This window comes from Jaculus jaculus, chromosome X (genome assembly GCF_020740685.1).
Source record: "Jaculus jaculus isolate mJacJac1 chromosome X, mJacJac1.mat.Y.cur, whole genome shotgun sequence".
Taxonomy (NCBI): Eukaryota; Metazoa; Chordata; class Mammalia; order Rodentia; family Dipodidae; genus Jaculus; species Jaculus jaculus.
Window position 1 is genome coordinate 108,221,005 of NC_059125.1, and position 22,036 is coordinate 108,243,040.

At 37.5% G+C, this 22,036-nt stretch overlaps 1 protein-coding gene across 1 annotated transcript in view; it reads left to right on the plus strand.

Annotated features, from left to right (window-relative positions):
- The first annotated feature begins 2,418 nt into the window (after positions 1 to 2,418).
- Positions 2,419 to 22,036, plus strand: part of Htr2c (5-hydroxytryptamine receptor 2C) — a 263,217-nt gene continuing 243,599 nt past the window's right edge. Inside the window, exon 1 of the mRNA XM_004659115.2 lies at positions 2,419 to 2,969. The gene's annotated coding sequence lies outside the window, so the exon portion shown is untranslated. The remainder of the gene's footprint in view (positions 2,970 to 22,036) is intronic.

Genomic DNA, 22,036 nt, shown 5'->3' on the forward strand with positions numbered 1-22,036 from the left:
TCAAAACACTACTGATGCGACAGCTCTCCTCCAAGCTGCTGCTTTGCGAACCCAGGACTCCTGGAATGCCAGGGAAGTGCGTCTGCAGTAAACCTGGCGCCCCAACCCTGGCTGCTTACTGCTTGGTTACGTCTCCTTGGCTCCCAGCCGCAGCGAGAGCGCCGCTCAAAGGCAAACTTGCTTTCTGCCTAAACTCCTAAACTCGGAAGCCAGAGCGCATCAGCCTGATGCCTTCCGTGGCTAACTTTCCGCAGCGCCAAACCTCCTCGGCCCTCTGATGGTGGGCTTCACACCTGGTCCCTACGCACACTTTTGCTTTGCCCAGGAAAGGGAGAATAGCCTCGAGAGTGAGAAATGTAATAATAATTATAATTATAATTTTAATCATCAGTGTCCTTGTCTTCGTAATTGTTATGGCTATGGTCAATTTTTCCCGCGAACTGGTGAAAGAGACCAGGTTTTGGTGGATGTTATCTCTCGCCCTGGTAGCAACGGGTTATTTTTCCTGAGCGAATATATCGTAGGGATTTATATTTACATTTTTGAAGTAACTTAAATCTCTCAGTCTCCGACAAAATATACATTAGGTGACGCCAGAAAAGACAGAATGGAGTACCCCAGGTTCACGGGAATAAAGAAGACATTTGAAAGTTTTTTCTTTTCTTTTCCTTTTTTTTTTTTTTAAGATGAGGGCTTAATTATTTCAAGAGAAGGCATACGTTTTCTCTTTGATATTTATAAAATACTTTTTAGCTACCAAACATTTCTAAAAACCCAAGTGTTGTGCAGCCGGTGGACTTGGCAGCGCTGTGGCCGCCACCTGTGTAGCGTCATGAGTATTCAACAGATGCTTCAAGAAAACTGCGATGGGGTTTTGCCTTGCGAAACAGAACTTGGGTGTGGACAGTATGTTCACTGCCAAAATAAATTTCAGAGCGATGCAAAGTGTCTGAATCAACTTGCTAAGAATGAAGAGAACCGGGATTCCCGTGCACCCTGCTTGGACTAAGAAACAAAAAATGCCGTCTTTACAAAATTGGAAACGGAGGCGCAGAGAGAAATAACTAGCTCTAAAATATTCAGAAGAAGGAAGGAACCCGATTATTCTCCTAACTCTTCCATCCCTAATCTCTGTAGCTACTGAGCCAAACAGTCCCAGGGCAGATGGCTACTTCTTTCCTTTCTTCGTTCCTTGGGTTTGATCCTCCAAGTCACTGTGCCACCAACCTTGTAGTCTAATCTATATAATCGCTACTCTGCCCAGGTCCCAAGTAACTGTATTGAAGTGTTGATCTCTAGCTTCCATCCAGCTACATCCGCCTAGTATTCACTTCTCCCAGCCGCTGAACTAGGTATGGTGCTGGGGCTGCGGAGCCTTGACTGTTTCCCCAGACATTCTCACCACCATCACCACTACATTCATCCCCTCTTAGGAGAAATTTGTTCTATTATTCTTCTCGGTGGAGTGGTATCATTTCCACTCCTAGGCTTGATCTTGATGCCTTTAAAGAGTCCTGGACCAAAGTGCCCCCCTCACCCCACCGACCTCCCCTGCAGCCAGGACATGACAGGCACCCGCCTGCAGGCGCCTGTGAGCTAAATGGAGAAGATTTCTGCTTGCCGGGTTGCAGCCCAGCATCCTGGCAGTTTTCAAAAGAGAGTTTTTTTTGGTTCATCCTTTTCTTTACTGCGGAGTCTGTGCCTTGACAGCTCTTGCAGGGCGGCAGGGCCAAAACTCCACATGAGATATAGCTTCACCTCGTTAAGCTAGCCTTTCTACCTGCCCTGAAGGTCTTTTGTAAGCCCCTAGCAAAGCGCGCCTTCTTAGTTCTTTAAGGCCAAGTGCTTTCCTTTCTCCCTCTCAATTTGAGGTGGGGACAAAGATGGGAAAGCAGGCCTTAGAACAGGGTCATGGCTTTCAAGTACTTTCATGTTTGATCCTGTCAATGCCTCAATGGAGGAAAGAGGAAAGAATCCAAGTGGAGACCCTTGAAGGCAGTTTCACGGCTCAGCGAAACTTAACAGACTAGGGAAATGTGTTGGTGGAACTGAAGTGTGCGTGTGTGTGTTCTTATATGTGTGAGAGAGAACCGAGAATGTTTTGAGAATTATCCTTTGAGCCTTTGATGATACATTTTTGACAAATCTTCCCCCACTGCCCAACTCTTGCCATGGTTGACCCTAGTTCCCCCCAAGTCTCTATGCCTTATGAATCAAGTTAATCACCATCCACCCACGCCACACAGTCTCGAGTCCCTTGCCAGTAGGTACCAGACACACATAGAGACTGGTCCAAACAGGCTCAGAGCAGTGTAAAGCTGAACGCTGATTGGCTGCTCTTGTCTCCTCCCCTCATCCCTCGTTTGGCTCAAGAGCGCGGTGCAGTTTCACCAGCGCTGGGTAGGCGCTCTGGTGCTCGCCGAGGACACTTCCTTCCTCGGGTGCCCAAATATTCCCCATTCTACCTTTGGAGAGGCCGGCTGCTAGCCTTGGTTTCTCCATCGCTTTGCCTGCCCCTCCTTACCTGCCGATTGCATACGAACTTTGCTCCTTTCTGCACATCGTTGTCGTCGGAGTCGTCGAGATCGTCGGGGTGCTCCTGTGATGGCTTTCGTCCGTTTAGAATAGTGTAGTTAGTTAGGGACCATCGAAGAAGAAAGAAGACGCGATTTGCGCGGAGATGCTGGAGGTGGTCAGTTACTAAACCAGAATAAGAAAGCAGAACATCAGCCAAACCTAACCGGGGGGGGCGCACGGTTGCCCTCAGGAGGTCGACTTGCCGGCGCTTTCCCTCGCGCCGAGCTCCCTCCGTCCGTCCTTCTCTCCCACCGCTGAAAAGCGAGGTTGCGGCGCGCAGCGCAGCGCACCGACTGCTGCGGACTCCGCTGGGCGATTGCAGCCGAGTCCGTTTCTCGTCTAGCTGTGCCGCCGCGGCGACCGGTGCCTGGTCTTCCTCCCGGACGCTAGTGGTAAGTTGGAGCCCTGGGAGATATCGCTAGCAGAGACCCTAAAGATTTAGGCTACGGATGGGGCGGGGGGCGTGGACAGGTCCCGGATGGTTGCAGCCTGCAATAAATGCACTGGCTGGGGCGGGGATGGGGAGGGGGGCTTATGGAGAGCGATTCTGGACGCGCAGATCGCTAAGGGGCTAGGGTCTCTAGAAGAGGAGGGGATCATAGGTTTCACTAGAGGACCACCAGAGCTTGGGGACCTGGCGCTAGAGGGAGGCAGGGATCTAAAAACGTCGTCGTGCTCAGGGAGAGCCAAGAGTGTAAGGTGGAGGTGGGGTCTCCTGAAGTGAGGGGAGGGCTAAGAGGGGAGGGAGGGAGAGGAGAGAAACTGATGCTGGGGTCTTTGGGTGAGGGAGTGCTATTGAGTTGTGGACACCCACTACCTTCTTAACAATTCGGATTGGGACCAAGTATGTAGGTGGGGGGGGAATCAGGTCGTGAGGCAACGGGAGAGGGGACAATGATGCTCTATTATGTTCTCATTGGAACCGACCCTCATTTTCGGCGGGTCTGAGTGAACACACGTAACTCTGGGAGATACACACTGCGGATCTGTGTCTTGTTCTAACAGCTGTTGGCTGAATTTGAACAGTGCTGCTGATGGTCACGTAAGTTTAAGAGGATAGTATAAGGGTATCCAGCCCTTGTTTTTAAAGCTTATCTCAGTCATTCGGTGATAGTTTTATATTTTGAAATGGATTGCGGAAAAGGAAAAGTCTTCATCGCTACTTCTTATTCCGGTCCCTTTGCTCAGTTTAACCTGACAAGCAGTCCTAACAGCATACCGCGGAATTGCTAAACACGAACAGGTTGCTGGTTCCTGGGTTCCTGGTACCACATAAAGTTCCTCATTACAAAACGTGTCTGGTGTCTGTTTCTTTTCTGCGCCTTGCCCTTTACCTTTTGCTTCCTGTTGAGTAGTAGGATGCGACCGAAATGACAAACACCATGCGTTGGGTGCAAGACCTTTTATTTTCAGTGATAGTGCTCCTCCAGCAAATTCAGAGGGCAACACTGGACAGTTAGAGGGTATTAAATTTGGTTCTGAATCATGGCCAGTACAGCTCATCTTCCTCATCAATATTCACCAGTGTAAGTCCCACCTCAGGAAGCCTCCATTGTTGAGCCACTTTAAGTGCACATGCCCCTCACCAAATACCTTTCCCCCAGGTTAATCAAGGAAGGCTGTCTCTAAATTCCATTTACATCTATTACAGATGTTGCGCAGTAAATAATTTCTGAGCTCCCACTTTGAAGACAATTGAGACCTCACATACATTAAGAAATTTACATGCAGATAACAGCCACACTGATGATCAAAACATGAACAGTAGAAATGTTTATTATTGCGGCTGACTGCATATGTATAGCAAATGAGAAAGGGCAGTAATTAACATGCCCCACAAAAAAAGATTTATTTCCAACTCCCCACCCACCCCATGGGTGAGAGGAATTCAATTTTCTCATATTTTGAGGAGGTAGGTTATGGAATATTTAATTTTATTTCAACCACTAAATATGTTCTGCTGATCCTCTTTGGGGGCGGTGAGAAAATATTTGGTTCCACAATATTTCTTTCCTAATAGCATCTATCATCTACAGCAACAAGCCCAATGCAAGTTCTGAATGTCCGAAGGTGGATAAGGCTTTTGGTTGCAATGTCAAGGTAGGATTTGGGATGCTTATGCCAACACTGATAGTGTTTTTATATCTGTATACTGTAGAGAACATTTTTAATCCTACCAATGTTTTTCCAGAGGGTTCTATCTCCAAATATAGGTGTCATGGATGATGGTGATGACTCTTGCAGGTAATAACATGACAGGCTTTGGTGCAGTATGAGGTCATGGGAAGAAAGTGAGTACTGACAGTTTTGCTAATCTCCAGGGTGCTAGACAGGGATTCAGAGAAATTCATGAATATATATATATATATATATATATATATATATATATATATATTCATAATTTCACATCATCTTTATAATAATTCTATGAATAGGATAATATTATCTCTCATGTCATTGGTACCATACCACTGTATCCCTCCCTTTATTTTCTAAATATATACTCATAGATTCATTTAACATGAGGGATTAAAAATATTTCTCTGTACTTACAAAGCTATCTGCGAAGTAAATGACTATTTCTTCAGCAATAAAATATTAGATAAAAGCCTAGGCTGCAGCAGAACACTTGGCTAACATGCACAAAGTCCTAGGTTCAATCAACACAACTGCAAAACACATTAAAAAAAAGAACAGCATCTCCAAACATTTGGAACTAATCTACTAAGGATTGAAGCACCTCACCCTTTGCTGTTCACAGACAGTAGATCTCCCCTTTGAAAAACAAATTCTCATAATATGTTAAATTTCCAGAGTCCTCACTACCATTTTGATTTAATTATTTGGGACTATTTCTTCATTAAGCTGGTAAATACCTAAACCTCACTTATCTTGCTGTTCAATTCATTCTTTCAATAGATATATACCTCTCCAAATAGAAGAAACAAAAAAAAGTAACACAAAATTTGAGAGAGAGATTATCAGTAACTAATATTATCTTTAGCTACTTTTAATAAATCATTTAACCTGAGACTCAAGAAGACTGCAGTTTGCTGAGCCCTGCTTCAAACTTATTACTAAATCCCAAATTCTAACAGTTTCTGGATATCCTGAGGATTTTGTTCATACCACTAAACCCCCACTTATCTAACAGTGGAATATCTCAAAAAAAAAAAAAAAAAACCAAACAAGTAACTGCAGCAGAATATAAAGATTAGTTTAATAGAGTATCTAATAAACTTAATACTGTCTAGTCAAAGAGGTGCTTGATTTTGAGTCATTAACTTGGTAGCCATAAGCCAATCAGGAAAAGTTGCCCATAAATTGGGCTAAAGATAATATTGCAATGCAATAGGCCATAATAATGTAATGTAAAAATATAATCAATCAACCTCACCAGGACATTGTAAACCCTGTGAGGTATTTTGATACTGCTTAAGTATTACACAAGATGATACGTTATACTACGTTATATATTTATATACATTATATATTTGTAAGCATTACACAAGATGATACGTTATACTACGTTATATATTTATATACATTATATATTTGTCAGCATTACCAAATGCCTGTATTTGTCTATCTATTGTACTACTGAATGTCAGAAAGAAATCAACAGTACCAGTGTAATGAATATTCAGCCATTCAACCTCTCCACTACTATCTTTCATCTAAATATACAAAGATTTCTTCTAATACTGGGAATATTGCTGCAGGGCATCTAGTTATCGCCTTCTTATGCACCCAGTATTGCAACCAACCGAGAGTTTAAGCTACATCATCATTTAAGCAGACCTGAGCAGAGGCTCATCTTCAGCAACTCTTTGGGGATTGCCAACAATTTTTAAATGCACAAACAAAATTGTATGAATGGGATTTGAAATAAAATATGTATAAATTGCAATCATTTTTACCTCCCTCTACCAGCATCTACACTTCATGCTTCTGTCAATCCTCCTTTTAGCTGTGGCTAAGACTGTGCCATCTCCTAGGATACTTGCATGCCACAACACTAAACAGTGAGCCAGCTTTAATATTGTCAGCCTTGTTAATTAGTATTACCCTGATCACAAGCTGTTGTGTCTCATTTGAGAAGTATCAGAAAGACCATTTCACTCATAAACTAGAAGTCTATGTGGTTTTTCATGGAATTTGAAGTTCCACATTCAGATACTTCTCTCTTGAATTTTAATAATGCTCTCCTTTAAATACAAATACCCACCTGGAGGGCTAACATCATGTTTTTGCCTATTAAAACAGGACAACTAGATTGACAGCTAGCAGAAAGCCTTTAGAACTATACTGTCTAGTGCAAGAACCACCAGCCAAATATTGGTTTGTAAATATAATGAAACTAAATCTAATTATAAATTCACTGTCCCCTGAAGATCACATGTAAGGTGGTGGCTACTTACTGGAGAATGCAAATATGGGTAATCACCATGACTGCAGAAAGATCCATTGCATCACAGCATACTAGAAAGCAGGAACTCTCAGCTTTTGCACGAAAGATTTACTCCAAATCTGTGACTTGATCAAGCCTGGTTTTTTTCCAGAGGCACTTTCCCACTTCCTTTATACCCTATCACACCACATTGCAAGCATCTCATTACTTCTCCCTGTAGGAGAAGGCTTCAAGTTGCAATTACAACTCTCCCACTTCCTTTTTTTTTTTTTTAACTTCAAAGGTACAGAAGCATAACTCTTTTGCCTTTACACCAATAATCTCCTGAAGCTTACACCATTCCAACATTTACTTCTTCCTTGGGTTTCTACAATTTCATTGAATTTTCTTGAAATATTTTTTTTCTCACTATTCATTACTTTTATTTTGTTATTCTCTGAAGACTTCAGTGTCCATAAAGATTGTCAATTAACACTTTGACCTCTTTTTTTGCAAATCCAACACCTTAAACACACCACTTTCCAACATTAGACATTTAGAAAGAACTACTAGTCTAAGCTGGGCGTGGTGGCGTATGCCTTTAATCCCAGCACTAGAAAGGCAGTGATAGGAGGATCACCAAGAGTTCGAGGCCACCCTGACACTACATAGTGAATTCCAGGTCAGCCTGAGATAAAGTGAGACCCTACCTCAAAAAACCAAAAGAAAAAAAGAAAGAAAGAGAGAGGGAGGGAGGGAGGGAGGGAGGGAGGGAGGGAGGAAGGAAGGAAGGAAGGAAGGAAGGAAGGAAGGAAGGAAGGAAGAACTACTAGTCTAAATTAAGATTTCCATTGTTTTATCTGACCCCCCTTCATTTTTACCCACTTGTTACCCTCCTCAAGTCTTTGTGAGCCTTCAGACAAAAAACAAACAAACAAACAAAAAACAGCAATGAGTGGTGACTATAGATCTACAATAATATCCTTGTTTTACAAACAAAAAGTTATTGAAGTATCCAGGGTTTCCAAATGGCATATTTTCATCATGAACCTATATTCCATTCCATCCCTAACCACACTCCTTCTACATCAAAGTTTCTTTTGAATCATGGAAAAACGTTTAAAACATAGTGAGCGATGGCCATTTTATCTTCTCCCAGATTGCCAAGGATCTTTCTCATTATTGAGAGTATCTTCTAAGAATAATCAAAATTAGAGAGACTAATTGAAAAGTGGAGAGGATATAATGGAGGGTGGATTTTTGAGGGGGGAAACAGAGGTATAGAGGGAATTAACATCATTCATTGTCTATAATAATTATGGAAGCTGATAATAAAAACTTTAAAAAAATGTATTAGAATAAAAGACAGAAGTTACATTTCTGATTAAAGAAGTGAGCCATAAAGTAGGACAGAGTAAGTTAACATTTCCTAGGGGGCAACCTGAGCTACTCTGGTAGGTAAGGGGCAGAGCCTAGGAGGAAAAAAAGGTAAGTGATGTGTGCGGCCTTCTACAGAAGATAAAGCAGTTTGGGAGTAAGAAAGAAAGATACAAGAATGAACTATTAGTAATGGCATGGTGTGGAGTGGATGTAATATGAAAATTAAATAAAATAAAATAATTAAATACCATCAGTAAGAGTGACAGTGCCAATTAATGTCTACACAAGGCTATCAGTGAATGAACTGGCTAGGGTTTCCTTTAATGTTTCATTTTCGTGAAAATATATTTCTTCTCTGAAGCCGTTACTAAATGTAATGAGTTCACATCTTTTGTAAGTGTATTTTAAACTCACATATCTCCCATTTTAGCTCAGGAATCAAGACTCATTCAATGATTTTCACATATAGCTTCCTATAATCAGAGCAAAAAGACTTGCCCAAGTTAGCAAGTAATTATTCTTGGTAAAAGAGGAATAGAAGAAGATGATAATAATAGCCACTTTTTATAGAAAATTACTATGTATTTTACATTTATAAGAGGTTTACATGTGTTTGATCATAAAAGCCTCACACCCATCCCCTGATAAAGTAATAATATCATCCAGTTTACATTTGGACCAACTGAGGCACACAAATATGTCTTCTGATGTATATCAAATGAGCAAACCCAAGCCTGAAAACAGCTATCCCAGATGTCCTGCTGTCATGTTGTAAACTCTATTGTCTCTGTTTAGGAATACATTCATAATATAACCACTAGGTTTTGGGCAGAACATATTTCCATGTGAATATGTGCATGAGAATATCATTACTATCAATCTACATTATTCGTTAATATGCTCTTGGTAAGGCAATAAGAGTCAGGTAGCATTTCATGTAGAAATTAAACTATCACTTTTTAAAAAGTAAGACAAATAAGATATTTGTATTATTAATGCTAAAAGAGTAAGATATAAAAGCTGAGTATAAAGGCACAGGCCTATAATCAAAACATTTGGGACCTGAGGCAGCAGAGTTGCAGGTTCAGGGCCTGACTAGGCTACATTAAAAGACCCTACTGAGAAATGGTTGGTGTGCAGCAGCTAAGTGAAGCTCAGAAGAGTTATAATAGTATAACATGAAGACTGAAATAAAATCAGGGAAATCATACTTTTGTATAGAGAGGATCTGAGTGGATGTTGTTGGTGATACCACGGTGAATTGCCCTCGGGTGTGTTTGGCAATATTTGTCACCACAACAAAGGCCAATCATATTTATTCATTTATACAAAATTATGTATGTGAAATTAAAATAGGAAAATTGATATTCTGAAGCTCTATGACTGAAATAACAGAAGGCACATTAAAATCATTTATTTTTCACCAGAGGTTTGAAGCGTTATGCTTTTTTATTCCCACCAGAATCAGGAATCAGATAAAATTAATCTGAAAATTATGATTTGTAAAATAGGTAAAACATATTGTAAGTTTCATAGTTTACTGATATGAGCCCAAATATAGAATAACATTCTTTAATGTTACCCTAAGTCCTAAAGAACATACTTAGAAAGAGTTTATGTTTACTAGTTAATTGTTTTTTAAATTAAAAGGCAAACCAATTACTTCCAGTTACTAGTTCAATTTTAAAATTACATAAAAACTATGAATTATGATTTAAAGTAACTTATTCTTAGAAATACTGAGGCAACATTGGAGAATATTTGAGTATTTTGGCATGTACCTCCCTTTCGGAAACTTTCCTCAGTCCCATCTGGTCTTCAAGATCTGGTGCAAGCCCTACCTTTTGCAAGGAGCTTTTTCTCACTACCTCTTATGTATGTTAAAGTCTGTGCCTATAACACACAGTCAATTAACAAATCTTGACTGATTGTGTTGCCAACCTTAGGAACCTTGTTCTCAGTGGTTAAAGTAATGGTGAAAGAAGACAAAGGAAGAATTAAAGTATAGCTTTAGCTATTTGTACATTTAAGAGTTTGAACATCTAATAGAATTGCAATATTCTTTGAAATGCTTCCAAATAACTTCTCTGAATATCTGAGTATCTGAACATATTTTAGGACAATTAAGAAATTATAAATCTTGGGCTGCAGATTTGGCTCAATGGTTAAGGTGCTTGTCTGAAAAGCCTTATGACCAATATTCTATTCCCCAGTACCCACGTAAAGCCAGAGGCACAAGGTGGCACATGCATCTGGAGTTCTTTGGCAGTGACTAGAGGCCCTGATTCATCCATTCTTTTTCTGTGCTGAGCATGGTGATGCACACCTTTAATCCAAGTACTCAAGAGGCAGAGGTAGAAGGATTGCCATAAATTTGAGACCAGACTGAGACTACATAGTGAATTCCATGTCAGCCTGGGATAGAATGAGACTCTATCTCAAAAGAAAACCCAAGAAATTATAAATCTTTAATTAGTTTAGGTAAAGCTTAGCACCAGGGCTTTTTTTTTTTCTATGTTACAGCAAAAAAAAAGAAAAAAAAAAAGATAACACCATATACATACAATTATATGTGTGCATATATGAGAAAGATCATTATGTTGAATGTGACCAATGTTGGAGGACAGCCTGGGTTACAAAGTAATTTGAAGACCATTGTGAACTACATACCAAGATTCTATGTCATAAGGCCTTGGGTTCAATCCTCAGCACTGCAAAACAAACAAAAAAAATTAAAATAACATTACACTGGAAGATTACTGACATCAAATAGTACAACATTATGAAAAAAATTAACAGTTTGTAATTGTGAAAATTCATTTAAAATAACAATAACAAATCATAGACATTCTAACCCAGAGGATAATAGGTATGGCTCTTCAATTACATGAGAAATTCTTTTACAATGAAAAGAGAGTTCTCACCACTGGTCTTGAAGGTCATTTCCTATTCATTATGGTACTCTACACATGAAAAGTATTTGTCTTTGAAAGATCACTAAATGAGTGAAAATATATCTTCTTTTTATTATTGAAAGTAGATTTAAGAGATCTGTAGTTGTCACTAGCAAATGTAACATAATCGTTTTAGGTAGGTGATTTAAATTAGATGGCAGTGCAAGTACAAGCCCTATATATGAGAAGTTATTTAATGATGTGATACTGTCTTTTCAGAAACCATTCATTTATATTTTATTGTTAATCTAATAGATGACTAGCCTCCTTGAGCTGTAGAAATGTTACTTTAATCCTAATAGTTAAGTGGCTGTGGTGCCACATGTCTTTAATCACATCACAGGGAGGCTGAAGTAGGAGGATCACCATGAGTTTGTTGCTAGCCTGAACTACAGGGTGAGTTCCAGGACAGCCTGGGCTAGAATTACACTCTGACTCAAAAAATAAGATAGTTATAACTGTAATTGCTTAATTTTCCTCCATAGAATTTTTAACAAAATTTCCATGGCCATGTGTTTTATTTGGGTGGTGGAACAGGATCAGGAGTGCAAGGTAATCAGGGCAGCCTGGGTAGTAGGAGTAGTAGTAGTAGTAGTAGTAGTAGTAGTAGTAATAATAATAAAATATCCTAGCTACCATGAATGCTAAATATAACATGATAGAGAAAGTGAAGCCTTCAAAGTTCTTTTAAATTTTTGAATTTTTTTCCCCTATAATACAGTCTAATTCTAGCTCAGGTTGACCTGGAATTCACTCTGTAGTCACAGGGTGGACTCGGACTCACAGCAATCTTCCAACCTCTGCCTCCCTAGAGCTGGGATTAAAGGCATACACCACCATGCCCAGCTTGAAATATTTTATAAATAAGCAGAAGTTAAGAAAGTAAAGTTAAACAAACCCAAATACTTTAGCCAGGTATGGTGGTGTGTGCCTTTAATCCCAGCACTCGGGAGACAGAGGTAGGAGGATCACTGTGAGTTCGAGGCCACCCTGAGACTACAGAGTGAATTCCAGGTCAGCCTGGACTAGAGTGAAACCCTACCTCAAAATAAATAAATAAATAAATAAATAAATAAATAAATAAATAAATAAACCCAAATACTTTGCAAAAGTATTTTGACCAAAACCCAAGGAGTATAGAAGCACACAAATTATTCCAGTGGTTCATGTTGTCAGTCTGTGATCACTGGTTATTATTTCACCCATAGTAAAGAAGGAAATTGTGAGACATTTACACTTTCTTGTTAAAAGTTTTCTATTGTATTAATGCCTATAAGTATAGAGACCCCAGGACAAAAAAGTAAATATGACATGTACAGAATTCCAAGTTTCTTCATTTTAGTAATACTGCCTAACAGGTATATTTTTAACACTTAGCCAAATACCTATGTATTAGCTTGTGTGAGTGTGTGTGTGTGTGTGTGTGTGCACGCACACACACGCATGGGTCCACATGTGTATGTGTGTGCATGTGTATGTGTGACAAAAATCTCATTATGTAGCACTGGCTAGTCTGGCATTCACATTACAGATAAAGCTGCCCTTAGACTAATAGTAATCATCCTGCCTCTTCCTCCAGAATGTTGAGATGACAGGCATACCCATTCTATTTTGGATGTTTTCCATTGCACATATTTATTTTTTTTCATTATTTCCTACCACAGGATTATTTTTCAGCTTTACAACTATCCTTATATTTTCTTTAGCACTGTTCTCTTCTCTTACTTATCTTTTTTGTAGTATAGCTGAAAGTGGTTAATAATATAATCACAGAGCATCTTTATATTAATTTTTACAGCATAATACAATCTGTGTATGAAGATACCTTAAAGTTTTCATGTGTCTTTCCCATAACTTCCCTCACTTGACTTTCAACATAACTACAAATTTGTTAGGGCCAATATTATTATATTGATTACACAAATGAGAATGTTAAGGATAAGAAAGTTTAGATATCTTTTCTATGGCCATACAGTTAATTATACAGCCAGATTAAAACTCACACTTTCCAATTCAGGGGTCCATACTACTTTCAGTAGTCCCCTTCTCTTCATGTTATAGCTACTTATTTCCAGAAAAGTTTAGGTGCCCACAAATCTGTGGTAAGGTATTTACATCACATGTGTGAGGCCTTAGATTCCAACTCCAGCAGTATAAAAACAAAAGTTATAGAGGGATATGTGTGTGTGTATGTGTGTGTGTGTGCTTGGGAAAAAGGGAGAGGTGGAGGGTGCAGAGAAAGGTTATTCTGGGATGGTTGAAATACATGATAAATGTCTATTTTTCTACAGAGGAGCAGACATTCATTTGCATATGGTCAAAGTTTAAATAAACACAGGCTGATTGATGAGCCATATGTCTTTGATGAAAACCTTAATAAAATTCAAATCACTTTCTGTAGAATAAATTAGGAGTCCAGCCATCCAGTCATATTTTAGCCAAGCAAGGTTTCTTGAAAGTCAATCAAGCACAGTTTGATTTCCTCTTCAAGATTTTCAAGAGTGCTTATACCTATTATGATTTTCCACTTTTATAGTTATTCATTTTACCTCTGTTTACATGTGATATCCAGTGCCAACATCAAAGATATCTTGTGTGTTGCACAGAGGTGGTTTCTCTGCTATTATGTAATAATGTTATAATAACATATAATTCTTCCCCTTACACTTAAAATATAATGTACACTTGTGCAAAGGAACAAAGTTTGCATTAAGTAAAAATTAGAATACATTGGTTTTCAGAGGAATCTCACTAAAAATTGACAAAATATTCAATTATTTTATCTCAAAGTCAGATTTCAGTGTAGAATTTTCAATGGGAATTCATTAATATCTTGCTGGATATCAATGACAATTTTTCGTGTATGGCTGAGCTTCATGACTATAAATTGCCTTAGTTCAAAAATATTCCTAGACTTAATTGTACATGGAAGCTATTACTTAATGAATGCTTCAAAAGACAAGAAAAATCATGAGAATATATTCATTTAGAGGATATTGATTATTTTTCATATGATCTTATTTTCTCCCTGAAGTGGAATTTTCTTTTCATGAGGAGTATTCCATTTTCTTGTTTTGTATTCACAATCCCTTTTAATCTTTGGAGGTGACTTTAGACCATAGGAGGAAAAGAAGGAAAGGATATTATTACTTGATTGTGATTGCTATAAGTGTGCCCTTTTGATTTCTAATTATTTTCTCCAAAACCAATATCTACATGCTTTCCTATCACTTTTAATGAATTTAAAGCTGTACTATGTGTGCTAATATAGTCATCTCCAAGGAATTATTCAAACATTTGTCCTCTGACAGATCTTAATCTGTGATACTCAAGCCTACTGATTATCTGTCTGAGGAATCATGCAAGTTTCTATTATCAGCAGCAGCACTGAAGCTTAGTTATACTTCACATCTTAAAACTATGACAGAAAAGCACTTGTTATTAAAGTCAAAAAACTCTCAAGCTAGGGTTTCTTGGCCATTCTCTGTGTGCTGCAATTCATGACATCATAGAGATTATATTTCATTTGGGGAGATAAATCATATGTACACATAACAAAAATCAAGACATTATGTAATAAAGGACTAAAAAGTGTGTGTCATATACAAATGAAGGAATAGAAGTAATTAGAGGAATTGTATTGGGCTAAGTGGGAACTGAACTGGAGCCTGAGGACAAGGAAGGCTTTGACTGACAGCTGATGAAGGAAGGGCAACTCTACAGAATGCTGAGGGAGATTTGTGTTACACAGTATGAGAAAAAGTACAGGATGAACTGACTAGTGGAGGTAACTGAGTGACTTTGATTTGATATTTCTAAATTAATGGTGGCTGTGTACAATCAGATGTTACTTGCACAGATAAAAATCAAATGTTGAAGCTCTAGAGATGATTCATCCCTGAAAAAAAAAAAAAACTTGGAGCAATTGACGCTACCCTGGTTTAACTGAATTTCAAACTTTGCAAGGAAAAGAAAGTTGTAGAAAGAAAGTGGTGTAAGCTGAAATCTTTGGGGGAATATTTAGATTTATATTGATTTTGGAGTATTCAAAAGAACCCCTTTTAATATTTTTCCACAGCATTACTACAGTTACATGATTAAAGTTATTCTCTGTGCAAAATATTAGATGGTACTTTCAGGCTTTTCAGAAGAAGAAATAATAGTCTGATTTCCAGTAGTCAATAGTTAGAGATCCAGTATATGAGCTCTACATGAAGATTGGGCAATAAAGGGTCAGTGTTCAATTTAGATTATATTCAGAGTAGATAAAGAAAGATTCTGTATGCATTGACAATAATGATATTTCCCCAAAGTGCAAACAATAAGGAACATTAATTTGAACTTAATCTCTCATCTGCCCCTTTTCACTACCACCTATAAATAATTAGTGATTTATTTCATTTTACTGACTTGCAAAGATATTCAGGTGAAAAACACTTTTGTAAGTAAATAAATAAGAAGATGATGAAGAGAAAGCAGATGAGGAAGAAAAAACAATCTCCTAACATCTGGATTAATTAATACTCAGTCCTTTGATGTGTGCATAGCTTTGCTTAAGAAATCAGCAAATAGGAATTGAACACTTTTTATGTTTGGAAATACCTTAGGTTACTTGATTGGTTGTCTGTCAATGCCTTAGGTTACTTGAATGATGCAAATATAAATACCAAGTTTCCTATAGGAAGGCATAATGTGAATTATATATGGGCATGCCCTTAAATATCTGAGTTATACCTTGATTGATAGGTAAGTAAACAATGAACTGTAAAGCATGGTGGCACACGCCTTTAATCCCAGCACTTGGGAGGCAGAAGTAGGAGGATCACCATGAGTTCAAGGCCACCCTGAGACGACATAATGAATTCCAGGTCAGCCTGGGCTAGAGTGAGACCCTACCTCAGAAAACCAAAAAAAAAAAAAAAAAAAGATAAAATCAATTGTCTGCATACCATGTGATTAGTAGCTTCCAATAACAAAAAGTGTTCATTTTTATTAGATTAATTTTTTGATTAGTAAAGTATTTTATAATTATTAAATGCATGGATGAGCTTGTGAAAGCAGACACACATTAAGGGCTAATAATTTTAACAAAGCAATAAGATTATTTGTAAATATTTAACATTGCTAATATTTTTAAAATGACTTACATTTAGAGATGGTATCTAACTCTATGTTGATAATTATTATACTTATTATTGGTAAAGCTATAGAGAGAACCTAAATCTCAAAACTCTGAATTCAGGTTCTACCATGGCCCACTGCCTCCTCAAGTCTATGTGGCATACTAAATGAAAGCTTTTAAAATTTTGACTACATCATACTGTCCTTGAGAATCATGTCATGCTTAATAAATTCAAAATGAACAGACACTACATCAGTATTCTTGGCTGGAAAAATTAGAAAGTTAGTACAAGTATGCGAATACTTTCAAGGCTGTAACTTTTAAATCTTATTGAAATATAGGCAAAAAATTATGCTATTTTATGTCATATATATATGGCACAGAAAGGGTAAATGTTCAAAAAGCAAATACAAATACATTTTGGAGTTTAAATTTGATGACTGACCAGTTGACAGGCCATATGCATTTATTTATGTTAGCTTCTAATTCTCAATTTGTTTGAGCAACTGAAGTCTGCAACAGCTCAAGGCTGGACGCTTCCTTTCTATAAATTACATTTCTTAAAATGTACAAATGCAAGCATGAGTCACTAGCTACAGAACTCCAGCTTTAATCCATTATGTCATTTTTATAAGGAAAGAAACCAGTGACCTTCATGTGGTTTTGGGGACAATGACTCTGAACTACAGAGTATGTGAAAGATGAAATCATACCATGAGCAATCAAATAAGCTCAACTGGATGATCTAGAATGTAAAAATATTTTATAGAATGAAATGAGTTTATTTCTGTGACATCTGTGACATTCATTCATTTGTACACACACTTTTCACAAACAAGTTTGGCTTAAAAATGAATTGAAACATTCATTCATGTATCTTCATATCACACTACAACTCACTTTCATTTGGGTGTGCACAAAAAGAAACTTCAATGCATAGGGGAGTGCATAGTCTGTGATTTTGTTTTTCTGATCCAGGGTGACCTGGAACTTGCACTGAACCCCAAACCAGCCTCTAATTCACAGAAATCCTCCTACCTCAGTCTCCCAATCCCTCATTCCTGGCTCAAAGTATGTTTTCTTTTTCTTTTTCTTTTTTGTTGTTCATTTTATTTACTTATTTATTTGAAAGTGACAGAGAGAGAGGCAGACAGAAAGAGAGAGAGAGAACGGGTGTGCCAAGATTTCCAGCCACTACAAACGAACTTCAGATGCATGTGCCCCCTTGTGCATCTGGCTAATGTGGGTCGTGGGGAATCGAGCCTCGAACCAGGGTCCTTAGGCTTTACAGGCAAGTGCTTAACCGCTAAGCCACCTTTCCAGACCTAAAAGAATGTTTTGATTAATGATGCAGTTTCTATTTATTCCCCTTTTGTCAGGACTTCAAGCTATGTAATTACCAAAATTGTTATTTCTACTTATAACTCCATGTAGTAAATAAAGAGGTAAGAGGAGATTCAGAGAAGACACCATAGCCCCTTCCATAAAAAGAGGAAAGAAGAAAGGAAATAAAGAGTATTTAGCTACTACGAATTCTAGTCTGTATTTTATAAAGTACATATATTTATTCAAAGTATTTATCACTAACAGGCACAAGAGATAGGAAACTGAGACAGATAGAAGCTAAACCATGTGCCCAAACACACAGCTAATTATGAGCCAAGGCAGCATTCAAACTCAATTCTGCCTGACAGCCAAGATTGTGTAAACTTTCGCCATGACATCTTGGTTAACAGGCTTAAGTGGGCAAAAATATTCTTGCACTAATTGGAAGACAAGTTTGGACATATTCGTCATATGTCACCTTATCCAAATCAAGAATATGCATAGTTTTGAAGATTGTAGGTCATGTTTTAAAGCTAGAGAAGAGCTATTTACTAGCATAATAAGGATTGAAAAATGTGCAAAATGTTATATAATAATAATAATAATTGGATATGAAGTAGGAAAAATGAATTGTAATATCAAAAAAGAAATAGGTTAGATATTCATCTTATATTTCCCAAGTCACAATTACTAGGATCAAATGTGCAGTTATAATAGGAAACATTCAGGCTGAAACAAGATGGTAGGGGTTCAGGAATTGTCTTTGAACACCAAACCCTAGATTCATGTCTACTTCTTACAAAATAATTGGATAAAATAAGAATAATAATTATTAAATTATTACATCTATTGAGGGAAGTACAGTGCCAAGGGAAGGAAAATTGATACATATATGTGGCGTGAGAACCCATGTGGTGGGCCTGGAGGAAACAAAATGATTTAGAGAGGGAGGAAAGAAAATAAAATACAAAGAGCTCCTGCAATGTGGAGGGCAGGAGTGGGTAAAGAGCCCATTTTGAAGTACAATCTAGTAGGTTCTCCTCTGTCTCACCCAGCTGGAAACTCACCAAAACCTGGAGGTTCAGGAGTTGTCAGACAGCCCAGAGAAAGACTTGTCCCCTTGCATGCATGCATTTGTAACCTCATTCTGGTGGTTTTCACCTTTGGGCTCAGGTAAGCCCGGGAGACAGCTCACTGGTCTAGGCTAGAGGCTGGCTCAGGAAGAGGCCAGCCATGATGCCAAGTTCTGGTGTGGAAAGTTGACCAACCACAATGTCAGGATTATCTTTGAATTCTATATAAAAAATAGACCCCCCCCCCTCAGGTAAGGGCTCAGCTATGGAAAAGCAGGCCTAAGGAACTAGGCAAGAGATAAGAAATCAGATCATCCTTTTATGACTAGCAAGGGCAGACCTTCCTGCCTTTTTACTTTCAGGGGCCACTCTAAGTGCCTAAAAAAAGCTACCTGACTCCTCTCGAGTCTACATATTTCATAGAGTTCATTCCTACATTTATATTTTGTAATGCAATAAGTACTTCTTTTACAATATTGTTCCATGTATAATAATCATGTATTTCAAAGTTTAACAGGCTCTAAACTAAACATGCCATGTGTGTTTTAAATGCAAAGCATATTAAAGTAGAAATTTAAAACTCCATTTTATGTATCATTTTCTTAAGAGTTTTCTGTTATATAGCTTCACATTAATAATTTATATATCATTTTACAGTGAAACTTGTCACACTCAGTTGAATAAATATTATGACTAGATCTTTTAAATAAAAAAATAAAGAATATAAAATATCCACTTGCCTTGTAAGATTATTTTAAGAATATCTTTTTAAATACTATTCAGACAAATAGCCTATTTGTTATTCAGGAACTATCATTATTAGTCAGGTGTGCTTTAAATATAAATTTAAATAGGCAAGCCATTAATCACACCACGCAGGGGTGCAAGACCAGTCTCAGCTGTATGAAAGGCTGTTAAGAAAGAAAGGAAGGAAGAAAGAAAGAAAGAGAAAAGAACATGTTTTTTATTCAATTCTGAATTCATTAACTTGATAAAAAATAAAAATCATTACAATTTAAAAAGTAAGAGTTGAGAGGAAAATATATGCTTCCATAAAAACATCTAGAACCCCCTTTAATGAACATCAACTGGAAATAGAAAAAACCAAAACAAAACATGAAATGCAAATTTTTTTAAATCCACAACAAAGAAGATTTGGCATTTCTTTGATTTGCCATTTATGGGACTAATGTGTTTTTCACCAGTGAAGTTACTGGAACATAGTCAAGGGTGAAGATCAGTCAATAACCAAAATGTCATAAAAATCAGAACAGTTTTCATAATTCTGGTTACACCTAGACACTTGTTATTTCCTGACTAAGAAAAGAGTATAATTAAGTACTGACCTGCAATGGTATCTTATTCAACTAAAATATTGCAGTATGCTTCATTTTTGTCAGAACTGCAGTTTGTTTTTCTTTTAAATATCTTACTCTAGATTGCATATCACTACAATGCATTGACATATTTGTATACACATACAGAGCATTAGATATTAAGATTGCCATTTTTAATTAAAACCTACCCTTTCAAGACTCATGTTTAAAATGTGTACATTTTTCTTTTGTAAAACTACGTTTTTCCATGTATTTTGTAAAAACACAATCATCCTGTCTTTCAGTTAGTAAGACCTGATTTATTTTGAAGACAGATAATCAGTATCTTTATTCTACAAACAGAATCTTCAAAATAAAAGACATTAAAGACAGTGTGGAAGAGATAATAGAGAAAACACAATGCCTAATAAGCTTCACATAACAAATTTAACCTCCTTAAAATATCAAATGAGTACAATCAAATTAGGTATCTTTCCCATGTTAACAAAGTTGAAAAATATTCTTATTACAAAATGTTGAAGGTTACAAAATGCAGACCTGATTTTTTTGGAAGAATGTATTCATTAATGAACTTAAAGCCAAAGATTTTTATCAGTTCAACAATATGGAATTCACATTAAAATTCACTTAAGGGAGTGCTGAGACAGGGTCGCCTATAGCTCAGGCTGGCCTTGGACCCACTATGCACCTGAGACTGGCATTGCACTTCTAATCCCCCTGAGTGCCAATATTATAGGATACATGTCTGGCAATTTTTTTTTCAATCCTGAGATGGAAGGGAAGTAAAAACTCTTTCACTGAGCTATATCCCTAATTCCAACATGTATTTTTATTTACTTATATTTATTTTATAATGCTAGAGATAAATCCCAGGGTCTTATAGATGATAGGCAAGCACTTCCCCACTGAGCCATACCGAAGCCCAATCCATTCTGTGGAACTTCAGACTATTGTTCCCATTCTCATTGATAATCCATTCCACAGCTCACTTGGCAAGGCACAGTAAGTTTAAAAGACAGTATTATGTGAGAAGAAGAGTGAAATTGTAAAGACCACATTGGTTACTTAAAGTGAATGTTGAGAACATTTAAGTTTAAAAAATTAACACAATAAAACAAGAGGATAGATGCACCTGTGTCTATAAGTAGCAGTCAGTGGAAAAGAACAAAATGTGGAAGGGATAGAGATGGAAAAGAGCCTGGCTCATGCAACAACTGGCAGGTGTAGTCAATGATATAAACCAGTGTGTGTGTGGAGAGGTGAAAAAGGAGCAGGAGGTGGAAATGTCTTGTGTCTTGATTGGGGTGGCTATTATGCAGGTGTAATTACTTATCAAAACTAACCAAACTCTACTTTTGAAATGAGCATATGTTAGTTACACTTCATTAAAGTAGACTGCCTCCAAAAAGCCAAAACAGATCATGAAAGTTATCCTCTCCTCCACCTGTGGCCCTGTTTTATTCCTGAATGGAAGAAAGGCCCCTCCCCCACCCCTGTTTAAATAGGTATGATTATCCATGAACATCCTGAGAAGGACATTCAACTCCTTTGTGATGCTAGCATCTGCTTATCCTGCTCAAGACTGCTGGCAGTTTTAGAATGATTGAGCCTATGAGTCTGTTACACACTAATTTTTAAAACCTACTTTCCCCTATAATTTAAATTGAAGGAGAAATGAAGCAACAAACATATTCACTAAATTTTCACTGTCCTCTTACACCCTTTAAAGTACAATTTTCAGTTGGTATTTAGTGCAGGCTGATAACAAAATAGCAATAATTTGTGTAGGACAAAATAGCATAAAAATCTTTCTTGAACAGTCACGTAACTGACCACAATGTCACTTTACAAATCAATTATATTGTCAAAGTGTTAAT